The sequence below is a fragment of the Panthera tigris genome, chromosome D2, assembly GCF_018350195.1.
Source record: "Panthera tigris isolate Pti1 chromosome D2, P.tigris_Pti1_mat1.1, whole genome shotgun sequence".
Lineage (NCBI taxonomy): Eukaryota > Metazoa > Chordata > Mammalia > Carnivora > Felidae > Panthera > Panthera tigris.
The window spans coordinates 27,448,838-27,468,060 of record NC_056670.1 but is presented as its reverse complement, the minus strand read 5'-3'; the positions used below and the strand labels follow the sequence as shown (position 1 = coordinate 27,468,060).

The following is a 19,223-nucleotide window of genomic DNA, read 5'->3' as shown; positions in this document are numbered from 1 at the left end:
CAACTTACTGCAAAAGAAGCAAAGTTTAAATTGTTTTTTTTAATGCATATTTTTTTCAGAGCTACACACATACACACACACACAATGGTTAAATGCAGATATTTTGTTTTATCTTTACAAATATTTTCTTCATATTCTAACATAAAAGTATCAAATACTCTACCTCATGCCATTTTATTGTTTCTCTACCATCTTTTTGTGGTTGTATTACTCTTCCAGATTTTCAAATCATATTCAACTATGAAGAAAAAGAATGTAAGATTGCAGGTGTAGAAAAATCCAGAATAAACAAGTGAGGATAGTAGATTGGTCCATGTCCCAACAGAGGCAAGAGATGATAAAACTATCATTTTCTTCAGCTTGGAAACTGGAAGCATGAAAATGCCGCATGATTTGGGGGCAAGGTGTTATATTGCTGAAAGAGCCATAAAGTGCTAGACAATTCCTAGGAAACAGAGAAGAAACCTATTATATTATGAGGATCAGTAATGCAGCCATAGTAGAATGAGTGTCAATGGAAGGATTTCTAAAACCAATAATGTGACAGTTCTCACAAAGCCAGGAACCCATGGAAGAAGGGAAAATCTGCCTGACCAGATTCGTTTACCAGAGCTGATACACTGCTAACATCCATCAGTATGACTGTACCAGTTGTTTATGGCTAGTGTCTGTTCTCAGTGTCAGTGCCATGCCGTACTGATTATTAAATCTTCTGACTGCCACAGCTTCACATACTTACTGGCCATGAACTTTGTGGTGAAATATGTTTAGGGGCTCAAGTTGCTTGGTAACCTTGTGAGTTAGAAATAGACAGAACCTGAATTAGAATCATAGCATTTGATATAACATCTATTAACAGAGAGGATTTTCCCAACCTCTTAAATGTGGATCCCTGGGAAGGAAGTTTCCAATGTAACTAGCATTTTCACTGCAAACTTTCTGCTTCCTAGTCTTCATATCTAAAAAATGAAAGGAGTTGATAAATAGCTAATTACTAAGATCTTGTCAGCCCTAAAACTGACCTACCTCCAACTTTGAAATTGACTTTGAACTTCCCAACAACTCTGCATGACAGGATATCTGTTACATTGGCCTTATATAGAAATAAAGCTACAAACCCAAACCAGTCCAATTGGAGATGGAGCTGATTTCCAGGCTTACAATTTTTAACTAATTCATTCAATTATTTATATAGTTCTAGCTTTATTTATTCCTTCTTGTAGTCTTCCTCAAATATGTATGCACTCTTCCCACAGAGAAATGTTAAAAGTAAGAGGCAAAGCAGAAGGAGCAGGTCATTAAAGGCACCTAACTAAGTTTAGCCCCTGATAATCATAAACATTTTTTTCTAAAAATGTGTTCTCTAAGCTGAAGGTACATCAAATTATGAAAACAACTTGTCGGTGACATATTCTAAAAGTAAAATTGGTGTCTGCTAATAAAGTTGCATCCCTATTCCTATTTATTAGTTTAGAAATATGTTTCTTAGTTGCTTAGTCTATGAAACATAAATCTCATAAGGTGCTCAACAAAGAAGGGCCCTTTAATTACACAATTTTGGAGAAATAGTTGTATCTATTTCTCCTCTTGGAGATCTTACAGTTCTGAAAAATCCATAGATTTTTCAATTAAGTCAGAATTTTCCCCAAATCAGTTTACCTGAGGAGTTCTTCTTCCATGACACTTATTACTAAGGCAGTGCCTTGAAGGAACACTTGAAAATGCTATCTTAGGGGCGCCTGGGTGGCTTGGTCAGTTAAGTGTCTGACTGTTTCAGCTCAGGTCACGTATTCTATAGTGCAGAGCCTGCTTGGGATTTTCTCTCTCCCTCTCTCTCTCTGCCCCTCCCCCTGCTCATGCTCTATCTCTCTCAAAATAAATAAATAAACTTTAAAAAATGCTACCTTAATGTATTGAGAATAATGGCTTATTATTATGTAGACAGAACCCTGAGAATGTGTTTTAAATATTCAACGTTCTTGAAAATTCTGTATTTCATGTGATCATTGAAAGAATAGAAAGATTTTATAATTTTGAGCTACTGGGGGACTGAGAATGAGTCTTATTTAACTTTGAATGTCTCCTTCACATGTACGATGCGATTATGCTAGCTTTGCACTCTCGTAGTTCTCCCTCTGGTATTACTGAGAAACTCATCTAAGGCGTTTTCAGTTCCAGTTAGATTATACCATGTAACAGTCCATCTTCAAACTTAGTGGCTTAAAACAACCATTTATTATTCTTTCATTATGGGTTGACTGGGCAGATGGGCAACTCTCACTTAGGTTTTCTCATATAATTACTGTTAAATAATGGCTAGGGATGGAACCCTCGAGAGGTTTGACTGGGCTAGATATAGAAAATGGCACAGTTACATGACTGGAGGAAGTGAATGATAACTGTCAGCTGGGAGCTTAGCTGTGGCTCTTCACTGGGGCACCAATACATGGCCTTTCTATGTGGCTTTAGCTTCTTGCAAAATTATTGCTGGTTCTGAGATGAGAAGTCGCAAAAGCAAGTTAGAAACAGGAAGTATAAGCTTACATCCTCTTAAGACTTGGGCCTGAAATTGGCAGAATACCATTTCCACTGTATATTATTAGTCAAGCAATCATAAAGCCTGCCCAAATCTGAAGGGAGGCAGAGAGGCATGAAACTTCACCTTTCAACGGACAGACTAGCAAAGTGTTTACAGCTACCTTTGATCTACTATACTTCTCAGAATTTCATTTATTTGATATAAAGTGAAGGTAAACAAGATAATATCTAAGGTCACTGCCAGCTTTTAAAATTTTATGATATAACAAATATTTTTTTACAATTGGGAGACTTCTAATTTTCTAAGAGATAGAGACTGGAGGAAAATAGTTTTTAAGTATACTGCTTATCCACTACGTTGTTTAACAAAACATGGGCACCTGGGTGGCTCAGTCAGTTGAGTGTCTAACTTCAGCTCCAGTCATGATTTCATGGTTCATGGGTTTGAGCCCCACATTGGGCTCTGTGCTGACAGTGTGGAGCCTACTTTGGATTCTCTGTCTCCCTTCTCTCTGTGCCCCTTCCCTGCTTGCTCTCTCTCTCTCTCTCTCTAAAAAAAAAAAAAAAAAAAGCAAAACAAACAAAGAAACAAACAAATAAAACACACTGCATTTATCTCCCAGGAAAATTTCTTTTTGGAAGGAGCTGTCTAACAAAGGCAATAGAGAAAATCATCATTAATTTACTACAAACATTCCGCCAGAAGTGTCTGTGACAGAGTCTGGGGAAATAGGAGAACGTAAATACATCAGTTTCAGAAGACACTGTGAGTTTACTTTGTCTAGATTGTTTACCAATCCACCTTTGTTTTCACTACCACCTGTCCACCCAGACCACTTATACCCATCTTATTCCCAAACTGCGTAATTTGACAGAGTAGGACAGAAAGTCTTAGATTCTAAATGACCTCAAGGAAAAGCTATTTTCAACATGTCTGGGTTTTGATACCTCAACTGTGTTTGTCAGAGAAATCTAAAATCAGTGAACTTGTTAAAGTAAGACTTAAATGGAAAGAAAAGTCCATTTTTAAAGAATTCCTATCAGATCTTTGAAGAAAAACTTCATGCTATTAAAGGAATACTCTGGAAAATGGTTAAAGTTGCAACTTTTACCAAAAAGAGAGTAAAAACTATGGAAACACAAAGAAACAAACAAACAAAAAAAGCATTAAGAAATTCTTGGGGTGCCTGGGTGGCTTGGTCGGTTAAGCGTCCGACTTCAGCTCAGGTCATGATCTCACGGTCCATGAGTTCGAGCCCCGCGTCGGGCTCTGTGCTGACTGCTCAGAGCCTGCAGCCTGTTTCAGATTCTGTGTCTCCCTCTCTGTCTGCCCCTCCCCTGTTCATGCTCTGTCTCTCTCTGTCTCAAAAATAAATAAACGTTGAAAAAAAATTAAAAAAAAAAAAAGAAATTCTATGGATAATAATTAGGCAAACAAAAGGATATGGGGTTTGGGGAAAATAAATAGAGATGAGGAACAGAGTAGCCAATAAATTGGGCCTGAATATTCCCATCGTCTAGTGGGGTCATATCTGAGGTCTCCTATTGTATTATCATGCAGTTTGGTATAAAATGATCATGGGTGAAGTGATGGTTATAAAACCCTAGGTAGTGTCAATAACTGGAGAACCTAGATTCTTGAGGCTAATTTTGTTTCACTATGTTGAACTGAGTAACTATTATGCAAAGCTTATCCTACTTTGAACATCCCAGTTACTCTGTGTAACTTGGGATCCACCCAGCCACAGTGGGAATGAGAAGAAGGAGTCAGAAAGTTTGCATAATAAGATAAAAAGAGAGAGGGAGGGAAAACCATAAGAAACTAATAAGTATAGGGAACAAACTTAGGATTGCTGGAGGGGTGATTGGGGTGCATGGGGTAAATGAGTGATGGGCATTAAGGAGGACACTTGTTGTAATGAACCCCGGGTGTTATATGCAATTGATGAATCACTAAATTCTACCCATGAAACTAATTCTACACTATATAGTAACTAGAATTTAAATAAAATCTTGAAAGAAGGAAAAGGTTGGAATTTTATTTTATTTTTTTTAAATTTTTTTTTAACGTTTATTTATTTTTGAGACAGAGAGAGGCAGAGCATGAACAGGGGAGGGGCAGAGAGAGAGGGAGACACAGAATCTGAAACAGGCTCCAGGCTCCGAGCTGTCAGCACAGAGCCCGAGGCGGGGCTCGAACTCACGGGCCGCGAGATCATGACCTGAGCCGAAGTCGGACGCTTAACCGACCGAGCCACCCAGGCGCCCCAAAGGTTGGAATTTTAAAACTCATCTTTACAAAGTGATTAGCATCTAATGACAAATGTGCTCATTGAATTATACTCCCCATTATTTTGATCTTACACTGATGGTAAATTAGGGCACCATTAACTCTAGTGAATTCCACCAATAATGCCTATTAAAAGTAAAGTTTAAACTATTAATTTTATCTTAAAAATTACAATATTTAGACTCTAGAGAGTAAGAATTTTACCTGTCATCACTATGAGCCTATTCTGTTAGCCAAGTCTATGCAGCTAGTACTCAATAAATCGGTATTGAATGAAGGAACACAATGATAACACTAGCTCAATTTTCTTTCTCTCTAAAAAGTTATCTTCGGGGATTCCAGTAACTGGACTTGGAACATATGTCTGAGCCCAATTTTTTAGTAGAGTGCCTTCCTGCTTTAGTGAACATGAATACTTTAAAATAATTCTTCACAATGATATTAGCAAATACCTTTGCCATCAAAAGCAAACACTATAAACCCTATTCCAGATCTCTCTCCGAGGGAATTTGTCACCATTAAATAACATTTTTAAAGAACTCTGCCCACTTCAGAGATACAGTTTGTAACTTTAATGCGGTAATATAACTGTTATTCAGAAGAATGCCATTGCATTCAATACATGTATTGCTTATTATAATGGCTGTTATTTAATATTTCTTTAAAATTACATTCTAAAAACTCCACTATTATTTTTGAACCATATTACAACGTGTTCTCAGCAATCAGTTCATGCTGAACACTACATAGTTGCTATCAACTAAAAAGGTAAAATCTCCAGTTTATCCCATGGGTTTTATCATATTAATTCTCATTAAATATGACAGTGTTAATGATCTAGGCCTGAAAATTTTCTGCAAATTAAGTTTCTCTGTGTGCAAAGCCAGCTTCGTCAGTGCTTTGACTTATTCATCAAAAATTCATCTGTCTTGATGCACCTTATTTTAGTAAGTTTCATAGGAGCCTTTCATCAAAAAGGAAAAAGTGGGTGGACATTTAATTATAATACTTCCCTCCAACCTACAAAGCTGATTGTTCCCACTCACAAAATGGCGAGCCGGATTTAGCAAAGCCCCAGTGCCAAGAGAGAAGGCTGGAGAGGGGACTCTTGCTGTTTGCAAGAAGTGCTCATTGCTCCTAGCTCTACTTATATCTTTGCTTTTTGACAGAATCCTGTTCAAGTGTCACACATTGCTTTAATTGATCATCTGTTATCAAATAAGGATATGCTCAGTTATAAATAAATAGAGCTTTTAGAGTCCCATCCCATTCTTCCTCATTCCCCTAAAAAAGAAAAAAGAAGAAAAAGAAAAAGAACAAACCCATACTTATACTGTACACAAACCAACAACTGTTCTCAGTGAGCATCTTGGCAGCTCTCCTTTTCTGATGGGGAAGGGATATTATAGCTAAGTCAGGAATGCTTTTGGTTATATAGAGGACAGGTGTGACTGCCCACTCCCTGGATTAAAAACTGTTTAGCATCTTAATCCTTCCAGTTAAAAGTCATGATGAACATGATCCTTAAAAGCCTAACTTGAGGGGCACCAGGGTGGCTCAGTCGGTTGAGCATCCAACTGTTGATTTTGGCCCAGGTCATGATCTCATGGTTCACGAGCCCCACCTTGGGGTCTGAGCTGAGGGTGCAGAGCATGCTGGGGATTCTCTCCCTTCCTCTCTCTCTCTGCCCCTCCCCCGCTTGCTCTCTCTCTGTCTCAGAATAAATAATAATAATAATAATAATTAAAAATTTTAAAAAGCCTAATGTGAATGCACAGTGAGTGACCTTTCCATGTTGGAGAGATTTCTTTATAAATTTTCCATTCATGGTGTTTGGAATTCAGGGAATTGGAGATACAATTATAGAAAAGTCAGAGCCTTTCCATAGTCAGGTGGAGATATTTTTGAGTGAGATATTAGTGTTTTGGAAGTAAGAGGAGGGATAAAACTATATGGGATTAGAGTAGTTTGGGAATTTAGTATGAAGTAAGCAATATAAGCAATATTTACATCAAAACTTGATGACTAGGCAGGAGCTGGGTTTGAAAAACTAGAACTCTAAGTGGAGATAATAGCATGACTAAAGGCACAATGCTCATTCATGTGTTCCAGGAATGCAATAGAAATGAATTCTAGATCACTAAGCTGGCTGAAGCATGAAGTGAGGTAGAGAAAGTTGATGAGGGATAGTATTTGGCCAAGACTTAACAAGCAAACATGCTAACTAATAATTACCGATGAATAATTCCAGGCCTAGAAGCCAAACTTTGTTTTAATCACCAGTCTGATTATATAAGTTGGGACTGATCTGTTTCTTTTGATCAATTCATAATTCCACTCAATTAAAAATAAATACAGTGAGTTCCTCCAATGTGCTCTATAGAGCTCATCTATACAAGAGCCTGCATTTGGTTCCATTTTTGTCTTTTGTGGATGGAAGAGGCTGGTTAATCAGAAGTATTGGCAGAATGGCTATTTTATTGCTTTTACGGGACAAAAAAAACCCTTTTTTTTTTCTGATAATAAAGAGAAGAGCAAAACAGGGAAGAAAATAAAGTAAAATAAATAAAACACTCAGTAATCTGTGCTAGCTAGCATCATGCAAAACACCTTATACTCTTTACCTCATTATGTCCGTGCTCACAATGATTGAGATAAATACTTTTATTACTGTTTTGCTGATAAAACCCTAGCTGAGAGAAAATAAGCAACTTGCCTAAGGTCAAACAGCTAAATGGCAGAGTAGGGAATCAACTTGGAGATTAAAGGAATAAAGTTAGCACAATAAATCTAAAATTGGAAAGTGAGCCCAAGTTTTATAGGTGTTTAATTTCTTGATGGAGAGAGGGGACATCTTTCTGAATGCTTTTAGATCAGAGACTGCTATTAAGTGGATCAAGCTGCAAAAGTTTCGAGAGTTGATTTTATTTCTTTCCAAAGAATCTCTAATCTTTTTTTTTTTTTCGAGTTTGGTAGACACACAATGTTGTATTAATTTTAGGTGTACCACTTAGTGATTTGACAAATTTATACATCATGCCATGTTCTCCATTAAGAATAGCTCTAATCTTATTCTACTTTCCCTAGCTAGAGAAGCAGAAAGCCAGAAGCACGCATTTATGCACCTGAAATCTTTCTGCATGCATTCATTCCTTACAACTCTTAGTGAGTTACACTAAGTTGTTAGTAACACTAATACTTAGTTATTAGGCCAGGGTATGAGACCTAAGTGAGATCAGACATAATCTTCTGATGAGAAAGTACATGTAGTCCATTTGTAAATTGACTATTTGGAACTTAGAATATATTTTGCCTGTTAATTAGTACTATGTTACCATTTAGCTTCCTCAGTCCACAAAAGCCTATTGAGTCCCTAATAGAAGTTAAAACTACACAGCGTTTTATTAGGAGTATTCTTCCTAGCCTAAAATGCATTTAGAGGTGCCTCTCACCATCAACCAGTTCCCTCTCGGTCTTGTGTGCAGGGTGTTCCTAACATAGGGGCAAAATATCAAATGCTTTACAGTAGTGGACAAAAAAGTAATAAATAAAAGGGCTCAGTAAGGTAGCCTTTGATGAAATGAAGAGTATAAGTTTAGTCTAAAGGGTTGGTCTCTGCTTATCTTCGGTCAATTATTGCTGTGTGTGAATGCAGGCCCTATTTTGTCAGACATTACAATTTCTCAAAATAACTCAGAAATACAAAATTTAATGTAAAAATCTGTTGGTTTCTAAGTATAGACAGCTAACTCAGCTTAAAACAAAATAAAATAAAACCCACAATCCCATCATTTGTGCCAATACATAATGCCAAGGACCACAAGTTTTGCAATCTCTGCTCTAAGATCACATTTTGAAAAACAAGTTTAAGAAAGATGGGTATTTGTAAATGATGTAGATTATATCTGGAGAATGTTTTGTTAGTAAGCATCAGTTATTACAGACAGGTGGTAAAATGCAGGAAGGGAACTTGATTTGGGGAAGTGGGCTCCTTCTGATTTTCTTTCCTGAATTGGATAACCTTGAAATAGTTGGTGAATTGAAAAGAGTTAAGAGCACAGTGATCAGCTATTTCCTCTTATCTCCTCTGCTGCTTGCAAACACTGTTAGGGTAGGTAGGTATAGGGAGAGAGAAAGGAGGATCTTGCCGAAAGATGATTCAAATGTATGTTAGACCCAATTAAAGCTATAGCTTTGTATATCCAGAAAATCCCATTAAAAAACCCCAAAACAATTAGGATTGGTACTTTCTGCAAGATGGAAGTATAGCTTTGATGCTTTTAAAGAGATGCTCCCATTATGGAAAAGCAAAATTAAATTTATTCTGCATTCCATTGATGACTTTGTCTGAAGTATAGGCAGCGTGAAAAAAGGCTTATATTTTTCTAAATCATTCTGACATTTTTGTAACATTTTATACATGGAGTTCCAAAAGAAAACCAGAACATCCTTAGAAGGTTTGACTTTGGCACTTTGAATCTGCCTAGTAAATAACTGCTACAGATTATCTTTCCCTTCCCCCATCTTTCTTTCATTTTACTTCCCCTCTCACTCCTTCACTCTAGCTATTGGTATAGACAAATTATTTCTCATTGTATCAAAAGAGAATATCTAAGGTTGTGTTAGTTTTCTTTTGCTAGCAACACAATATCTAAAGAGTCTATACACAGGTGCCCCTAAAACATACATTTTAATGGTTTTTAGTGTGTTCACCGATTTGTTCCATCATAATCAATTTTAAAACATTTTCATTTTTCCTAAACTAGACAATTTCTACCTCTATATATTTGCCTGTTCTGAACATTACATATAAATGGAATCATACAACATGTCTTTTATAACTGGCTTCTTTAACTTAGCATGATGTATTCAAGGTTTATCTATATGTAGCTTGTATCAGTACTTCATTCCTTTTATGGGCAATTCTGTTGTATGAATATACCACATTTTATTTATCCATTTATAAGTTGGTGGACACCTGAGTTATTTCCACTTTTTAGCTGTTATAAATAATTCTGATGAACATGTTAATACAAGTTTTTGTGTAGGTATATATATTTATTTATATTGAATATATACCTGGCAGTGATATTTCTGTATTCTATGGTAACTGTAGTTACCTATAGTAACCATTTGAGAAACTACCTGACTGTTTCCTGGTGGCATCACATTGCACCATTTACATCTTCACCAACAGTGTATGAAGATTTGGATTATCCTCATCCTTGCCAATGCTTTTATTGTTCGCCTTTGATTATAGTCACCCTAGTGAGAGTGAAGTGGTATCTCATTGTGGCTTTGATTTGCATTTCCCTTATGGCTAATTATGTTGAACATTATTTTATATGCTTAATTCATTTACATATCCCTTTTGGAGGAAATATTTATTTAGGTACTTTGCCCATTTTTTAAAATATGGGTATTTGTCCTTTTTATAATTGAGATATAATATGTAATAGTTCTTTATATATTCTAGAAGCAAGTCTCTTACAAAATAGATGATTTACAGAATTTCCTCCCTTCCTGTAGGTTGTCTTTGCCGTTTCATAATGGTATCCTTTGAAGCACAAAAGTTTGAAATTTTGATGAAGTGCATTTTATCTATTTTTTATTTTGGTTTTGTATCTATAAAACAATTGCTTTATCAAAGGCTATGAAGGTTTCCTCCTATGTTTTCTTCCAAAGGTTTTATACTTTTAGCTCTTGTATTTAGGTCTTTGATCAGTTTTCCGTTAGCTTTTGTATCTGATATTAGGCAAGAGTCCAATTTCATTCTTTTGCGTGTGGATATCCATTAGATCCAGCACCATTTCTTGAAAAAAACTATTTTCCAATTGAGTTTCTGTAATAAATTGACTATAAATATGAGGGTTTATTTCTAGACTCAGTTCTGTTCTATTAATCTATGTTCTTTTTTTTTATGTTTATTTATTTGAGGGGGGAGGGGCAGAGAGAGAGGAGAGAGACAATCCCTAGCAGGCCCAGTGCTGCTAGCACAGAGCCCAACATTGGCCATGAGATCATGACCTGAGCTGAAATCAAGAGTCAGTGGCTTAACTGACTGGGTCACCCAGGCTCCCCAATCTATGCCTGTTCTTATGTCAGTACTACCCCATCTTGGTTACCGTAGTTTTGTGGTAAGTTTGAAATCAGAAAGTGTGAGTCCTCCAACTTCATTCTTTTTCATATTAGTTCTGGCTATTATGAGTCCCTTGAATTTTCAAATGATTTTAGAATAAGTATGTCATTTCTGAAAAAAAAAAAAGACGCATCTGGGAGTTTGATAGGGATTGAAGGGCTGAATCTGTAGGTCAGTTTGGGGCATATTACCATCTTAATAATATTAAGTTTTTCAATCCATGAACATGGGATATATTTCCATTTATTTAGATCTGCTTTAATTTCTTTCAGCAATGTTTTGTAGTGTTCAGTGTAGAAATTCACACATCTTTTATTAATTATTTTCCTAAAATTTTATTATTTTTGATGCTTTTATAAATGGCATTGTTCTTAATTTCATTTTTGGGTTATTTTTTGCAGTGTATTGAAGTACAATTTTTTAAAGTTTATTTATTTTGAGAGAGAGAGAGAGAGAATAAACAGGGAGGGACAAAGAGGAGAGACAGAATCTCAAGTGGGCTCTGAACCATCAGCACACAACCTGATCTCACAATCTGTGAGATCATGACCTGAGACGAGATCAAGAATTGGATGCTCAACTGACTGTGCCACCCAGGCACCTCAAAGTGCAATTTTTTAATATATTGATCTAACACCTTGCAACCTTGCTGAATTTATTTGTTAGTTTAATTGTGTTTGTGTCTATGTGTGTGTATTCCTTAATATATTCTATATACAAGATAATGTCATCTGAGAATATAATTAAACTTCCCTTATTTCCAACTTGGATGTCTTGAGTTTTATTTTCATTCCTGATACTCAGAGCATCATTTCATATTTTTTTTTATATCGGTATGTTTGCTTTGGTGAAGTTTCTGTTCAAACATTTTGCCTTTTTTTTTTTATTGAGTTGTTCACTTATTTTTGTGTTATTTAAAACTTCTTTATATGTTTTGAATGAAAGTCCTTTGTGGTGTACATGATTCACAGATATTTTCTGTATATCTGTGGCTTGGCTTTCTTTTTTTTTTTTTAATGGTTATTTATTTTTGAGAGAGAGAGAGAGAGACAGAACACAAGCTGGGGAGGGGCAGAGAGAGAGGAAGACACAGAATCGGAAGCAGGCTCCAGGCTCTGAGCTGTCAGCACAGAGCTTGATGTGCGGCTTGAACTCATGAACTGTGAGATCATGACCTGAGCTGAAGTTGGACACTCACCTGACTGAGCCACTCAGGTGCCCCTGTAGCTTGGATTTCTAATCTTCATAGTACCTTGTTCAGCAAAAAATTTTTATATTTTGATAAAGTCAAATTTATCAGTATTATATGGATTGTGTTTTGTGTTTTATAAAAGAACTTTTGTCTAACCCAGGGTTACATAGATTTTCTCCCATATTTTCTCTTAGAAATTTTATACAGTTTAGTTTTTACAATTTATATTTTTATTTCATTTTGAATTAATTTTTATCTATGGTACAAAGTTGGGGTAAGGTTTTGCTTATTTTTTTGTTTTGTTTATTTATTGCATATGGATATCCAATTGTTATAGCATCATTTTTTTTAAAAGAATATAGTTTCTCCACTGAATCATGTTTTTACTTTTGTTAAATATCAGTGGACCTATATTGTGAGTACATCTCTCATCTCTCTGTTCTGTTCTATTGCTCTCTGTATCTACCTTTCACCAATGCCATGGTCTGTTTAAAAGTGTAACTTTATAGGAAGCCTTGAAATCAGAGGTTCTGAGTCTTCTCAGATTGTTCTTCTTTTGAAAGATTGTTTTTGCTGCTTTACATTTTTTTATAGATTTTTGTATGATCCCATCAATACCTACAAAACTACTGTAGTCATTAAAATTGAAATTGCATTTAAACTCTAGATCAATATACAAAATGACATTGTGATGATATTGAATTCTCTCATTCATGAATATGGTATATTTCTCCAACTATTTAAGCTGTCTTTGATTTTTTTCCCGTAATGTCTTATAGTTATCAGCATCAATTTTAATTGCTAAATATATAAATAATAACAGTTTCAGTGTATTTCTTGTACTAATCTAATTCATTGTAAGATTTTCTACTTCTTTTTTTAGGTTATAGGGTTTTTATTGTGTGTTTGTGGGCACCCTTAAAAGATTTCCAGAAAACTTGACCACTAATGAGTGGCTATTATTTGGAGACTAATTTAGGTGAGAAGTTTGGTCCTGCTTTTAATACTAAAACTTATAAGAATTTTAGAAGGCAATACAGACTAATGTAGTAGGAAAGAACATAGAGTCAGACAAAGAAATCCTGACTTTAATACCATGTGAACTTGAGCAATTTATTAAGCCTCTCTGAGCTTCCAAACTCTCATTAGAAAGATGGAGATGATAGCCTACATCTCTATAAAGATTTTGTGAGAATTCAATGAGGTAGTTCATGTAAAGTCTTTATGACAATATCTGGCAATAGAGTAATGTTGCAATAAACACTGGCCTAAAATGTCCCAGCTAAGGAAGGAGGAAAGAAAGCTGTTTTTGTTCACAGATAACATAATTTTCTTGGTAGGAAATATGAAATCTCCTAAAATTAATACATGATTATAACAAGGTTGATTATGGCAAAGTTACATATAAAAGTCAATCACTTTTCTGTAGTCAGCAATGACTAAGTATAATTTGAAATTAAAAACACATTATCATTACATAGGAGCTTATAAATATATAAAGCAAATATTAATAAATCTGAAGGGACAAATAGACAGCAATAAAATAATAGCATGGGACTTCAAAACCATATTTTCAATGGATAGAGCATTGGGGCAGAAAAATGAAGAAACATTAGACTAAACTGACATTAGATTAGATGGGTCTAACATACATATACAGAACATTCCATCCAAGAACAGCAGAACACACATTTTTTGCCAGATACATGGAACATTTGTAGGCTATTTCAAATGTCCAAAACATGTCTTAATAAATTTAAGAAGATTTAAATAATCTCAAACATATTTTTCTGACCACATGGTATGAAGCTAGAAATCAATTATAAGAAGAAAACTGGAAAGTTCACAAATATATAGAGAGTAAACAACATGCTACCCGACCAGCAAAAGGTCAGAGAAGAAATCAAAACAGTAATAAAAACATAACTTGAGATGGATAAAAATGAAAACACAACATACCAAAATTTATGGGCTGTAGCAAAAGCAGTCCTAAGAGGGAAATTTGTAGGGATAATTGCTTATATTAGGAAACAAGAAAGATCTCAAATATTACCTAACCTTATACCTCAAGGAAGTAGAAAAATAATAACAAAGTCCAAATAAAGTTAGCAGAAGGAAAGAAATAACCAAGATAAGAGCAGAAATAAATGAAACAGGAAACAGAAAAATAGAAACTATCAAAGAAACTAAGTGCTGAGTTTTTAAAAAGATAGACTAACTGGAGAAAGCTTTAGCTAGACTCACCAAGAAAAAAGACTTTGAACTAAAATAAATAACATTATAAATGAAAGAAGAGATATTAGAGCTCATATCACACACATACAAAGGATCATAAGAGACTACAATGAACAACTTATGCCAACAAATTGGGCAACCTAGAAGCAATGGATAAATTTCTAGAAACATATAATCTACCAAGATGGAGTCATGAAAAAAATAGAAGTTCTGAACAGATGAATAAGAAGATTGGATTAGTAATCCAAAAACTCCAACAAAGAAAAATCCAGGACCACATGGCTTCACTGGTGAATTCTACCAAACATTTAAAGAACTAATACCAGTTTTTTCAAACTCTTCCAAAAAAGGAAAGGAAGGAAAACAGAATACTCCCAAACCCATTTTAATGAGGCCAGCATTACCCTAATACCAAAGCCAGATGAAGACACTTCAAGAATAAATAAATAAATAAATAAATAGTCAATATCCCTGATGAACATAGATGCAAAAATCCTCAACAAAATATTGGCAAGCCAAATTCAACAATACATTAAAAGGATCATATAACATGATCAAGTAGATTTGATTAAAGTACTGCAAGGATGGTTCAATATCTGCAAATCAATGTAATATACCACGTTAACAGAATGAAGGATGAAAATCATATTATCATCTCAATAGATGCAGAAAAATCAGTTGACAAAATTCAACATTGCTTCCTGAGAAAAACTCTCAACAAACTGGATGAAGAGGGAACATACCTCACCATAATAAAGGTCATATATGACAAGCCCACAATGCTGAAATACTAAAAACTTCTCTAAGATAAGGAAAAAGACAAAAATGCCCACTGTCACCATTTTTATTTGACGTGGTACCAGAAGCCCAGCCAGAGCAGTCAGGCAAGAAAAAGAAATAAAAAAGCCATCTGAGTTGGACAGGAAGAAATAAAATAATCTCTATGCAGATGATATGATGTTATACATGAAAAACCCTAAAGGCATTTAATTTTTTATGGATTAGCAGAATTAGTGTTTTTTAAATGTCCATATTACCCAAAGAAATCTGTAGATCCAATTCCATCTCTATCAAAATTCCAATGGCATTTTTCACAGAAATAGACAAAACAAACCTAAAATTGGGATGGAGCTATGAAAGATCTTGAATAGCCAAGGCAAACTTGATGAAGAAGAACGGAGCTAGAGGCATCACACTTCCTAATTTCAAACTGTATTACAAAGCTACAGTAATCAAAACAATATGGTTTTGGCATAAAAAGACATATAGATTGATGGAACAGAATAGAGAACCCACAAATAAATCCACACATTTATGGTCAATAAATTTACAACAAAAGAGCCAAGAATAATATGTGATGGGGAAACAGTCTTTTCAGTAAACGATGTTGCGAAAATTGGAGTGCCAAATGGAAGAGAATGAAACTGCATCACTATTTATGCCATACACAAAAATTAATTCAAGATGAATAAAATATTTGAGCTTAAGGCTTGAAACCGTAAACCTCCTAGAAGAAAACATGGGCAGTGAGGTGCTTGGCGTCAGTTTTGGCAATGACTTTTTGGACTTGACACAAAAAGTAAAGGCAACAAAAGCAAAAATGAACATGTGGGATTATATCAAACCAAAAATCTTCTGCACAGCAGGGAAACCATCAACAAAATGAAAAGGTGACTTACCAAATGGGAGAAAATACTTGAAAAAGTACTGTTTTTAACAAATACTGTTGGAACAACTAGATATCCACATGCAAAAAAAAAAAAAAAAAAAAAAAAAAAAGAAAGAAAGAAAGAAAAAAGAAAAAAAAATGAATCTAGCCCTTATACCTTACACAAAAAATTATCTCAAAATGGATCATAAGCCTCAATGTAAATGCAGAACTAAAAAACTCCCAGAAGATAACATAAGAGAAAACCTAGATAACCTTAGATATAGAAATGACTTGTTAAACACAAAACCAAAAGCAATATCCATGAAAGAAACAATTGATAAGCTAGATTTCATTAAAATTAAACAACAACAGCAACAAACTTTTGTTCTCTATTGGCAATGTTGAGAATGAGAAGACAAAACACACACTTGGAGAAAATATTTGCAAGAGACATAACTGATAATGGACTTTTAACCAAAATTTACAAAAACAAAAAAAACAAAAAAAAAACCCTTCTAAAACTCAACAGTAAGAAAACAAACAACCTGACTAAAACATGGTCAAAGGCACAAAAGAACTAAACAGACACATAACCAAAGAAGATGTACAGATGGCAAGTAAGCATTTGAAAAGATGTTTAATATCATTTATTAGGGATTAAAACAGCAAGGAGATACCACTATACAACTACTAGAATGGCCCAAATCCAAAACACTGACAACGTCATGCTGATAAGGATATGGAGCAACAGGAACTCTCATATAGTACTGGTAGGAATGCAAAATGGTATAGCCTTTTGGAAGACAGTTTTGTAGTTTTTTATAAAACTAAACATACTCTTACCATATAATCTGGCAATCACATTCTTTGGTATCTTTCCACAGGGCATGAAATCTAATGTCCACAGAAAAACTTGCACTTGGACTTTGTATTACTTATAATTGCCCAAATTTGGAAGCAACCAAGATGCCCTGCAGTAGGTTAATACATAAATAAACTTGTGACTCATCTAGATAATGGAATATTATTCAGCACTAAAAAGGAATGAGCTACCAAGCCATGAAAAGACATGGAGGAATTTTAAATACATATTACTAAGTAAAAGAAGCCAATCTGACAAGGCTACCTACTATGTAATCCCAACTATATAACATTCTAAAAAAAAAGTAAGACTATGGAGACAATAAAACGATCAGTGGATGCCAGGGGTTGGAGGAAGAGATGAATAGGCAGAGCTTAAAATTGGGGGGGCAATAACAATGCTCTGTATAATACTATAATGATTGATAAATGATAAATACTATAATGATTGATAGTATTATAATACTATAAATGATTGATAAAATCATTATACATTTGCCCAAACCCATAGAATGTTGAACAAGAGTGATCCATAATGTAAATTCTGGTTTATATTATGATCGGTATGTTGGAATATGTCAGTGTAGGTTCCTCAATTGTAACAAATGTACCACTCTCATAGGAGATGTTGATAATGGGAGAGATTATGCATGTGTGGGAGCCAGGGCATATGGGAAATCTGTACCTTCCACTCAATTTTGTTGCAAACCTAATATTGCTCTAAAAATAAACTCTATTAATTAATTACTTTATTAATTGTTATTTTATTAATTTTAAAAGTCTTAGGTAAAAATGAATATCTAGTGGTATAAAAAAGAAATTCTAAGATAAGAGGTCTAATTTAAAAAAGTCTTTTATTAGTGAACATTTTCATTTATCCCTGCTCAACAATTTAATATTATTTCAATGTTTTTGTATAAACACTATAGCCATAATCTCCAGGATATTAATTGGATAAAACTTGTAATGCATCTGTCAACTAGCAGCTTGTCAAATATAAAATGTACCTAAGAAGGCAAACACTAGGGGACATTTCCTCAAATTAGCAGATTTATCTGATACAAAAATTCAGCAGAGTTTTAGCAACATTGGCAAGGACCAAAGGAGAAACGTTAAGGTAGTAGTATTTTTTAAAAAGATAACTTTGAAGTCAGTGAAAATGCCTATTCTTCATAGTCTTAGAGACACACAAATGAATCTGGCATTTGTGTTTTCATAACTTTGATGGCTTTTAATCCTCAGATGTATACCTCTTATGTTACCATACTTTTCCAATTCTAAAGCTCCCTTTGCATTAGATTCTCTTGCTTAGGTTTGGCATGAGGTGGTGCTGACACCTTTAACACCAGAGATGGGTTGATTAGTTCTGTGGCAAGAACTGAGTGCAGGAAGCACAGACACCATCAGTTCTTCTTTTTAGACAGTAAACTGTTGTCAGGATAAGCAATTCCATTTGCCAGTGGCAAACAAACAAACAAACTAACAAACACAAACACAAACAAAAAACCTCACTGTGCACCTAATTTTATTATTTTTATGAGTACTGTAATTTATTTTTAAAGCATAAAGAAAAAATGAAAGAAAGCATAGGGATCACCCATGATCTATTTATTTCTATGCTTCTTTCTAGGATACCTTCCTCCCTAAGAATTGTAGCAGGATGACCTATACTAGAAGAGTTATTCATCACAAATACAGGAGTTTCCTTTTTTGGAGTCCTGTTTTCTAAATGTTCCAGAATATGAAGAACACATTTCCATGACAAACCTCCATAGTGCTTCTGGAATTCGTGGTCGTGTCAGACATTTCTTCAGGGAGCTAATAAAAATTATTAGCACAACTGAGTTGTGACTGGCAGATAGCTAACTGTGTAGATCAGTTTTTCAGAATTCAGTATATGTTCAGAAGATTCACAGGTACAAAGCTACCTGCTGAATTTAAAAAGGACTGTAGTGCTGCCATGAGAGTGTGACCTGCAAGCAGTGATACAAGAGCTAAATAGAGGGTCTCAGGGCTTCCATGGTGTGAGCATTACATAAATGCGATTTCAGCAACTTCCTATTCACAATTGTGGCCATGATTAACCATTTAATCCTGAGGAATTTTCAGTTCATTTATTATTTTCTTAAGAGTAGGATTTATTTTCTTTGTTCTTATTTACAGACTGAGTATCTTCTTTGTCCAAGACATAGACCACACAGAAAAAAACTAAAAACATCAAAGCTCAAGATAATAGACTTCTATAACCTTGTAAGCAACATTCAAATGATACAAAACATTCTTTTAATTAAGTTCTATTCCATTGAGCCTAATTAAA

At 34.6% G+C, this 19,223-nt stretch overlaps 1 protein-coding gene across 5 annotated transcripts in view; it reads left to right on the top strand.

The window, feature by feature from the left end:
• Nucleotides 1-19,223, top strand: part of CTNNA3 (catenin alpha 3) — a 1,692,711-nt gene that overhangs the window by 852,117 nt on the left and 821,371 nt on the right. The window lies entirely within an intron of this gene.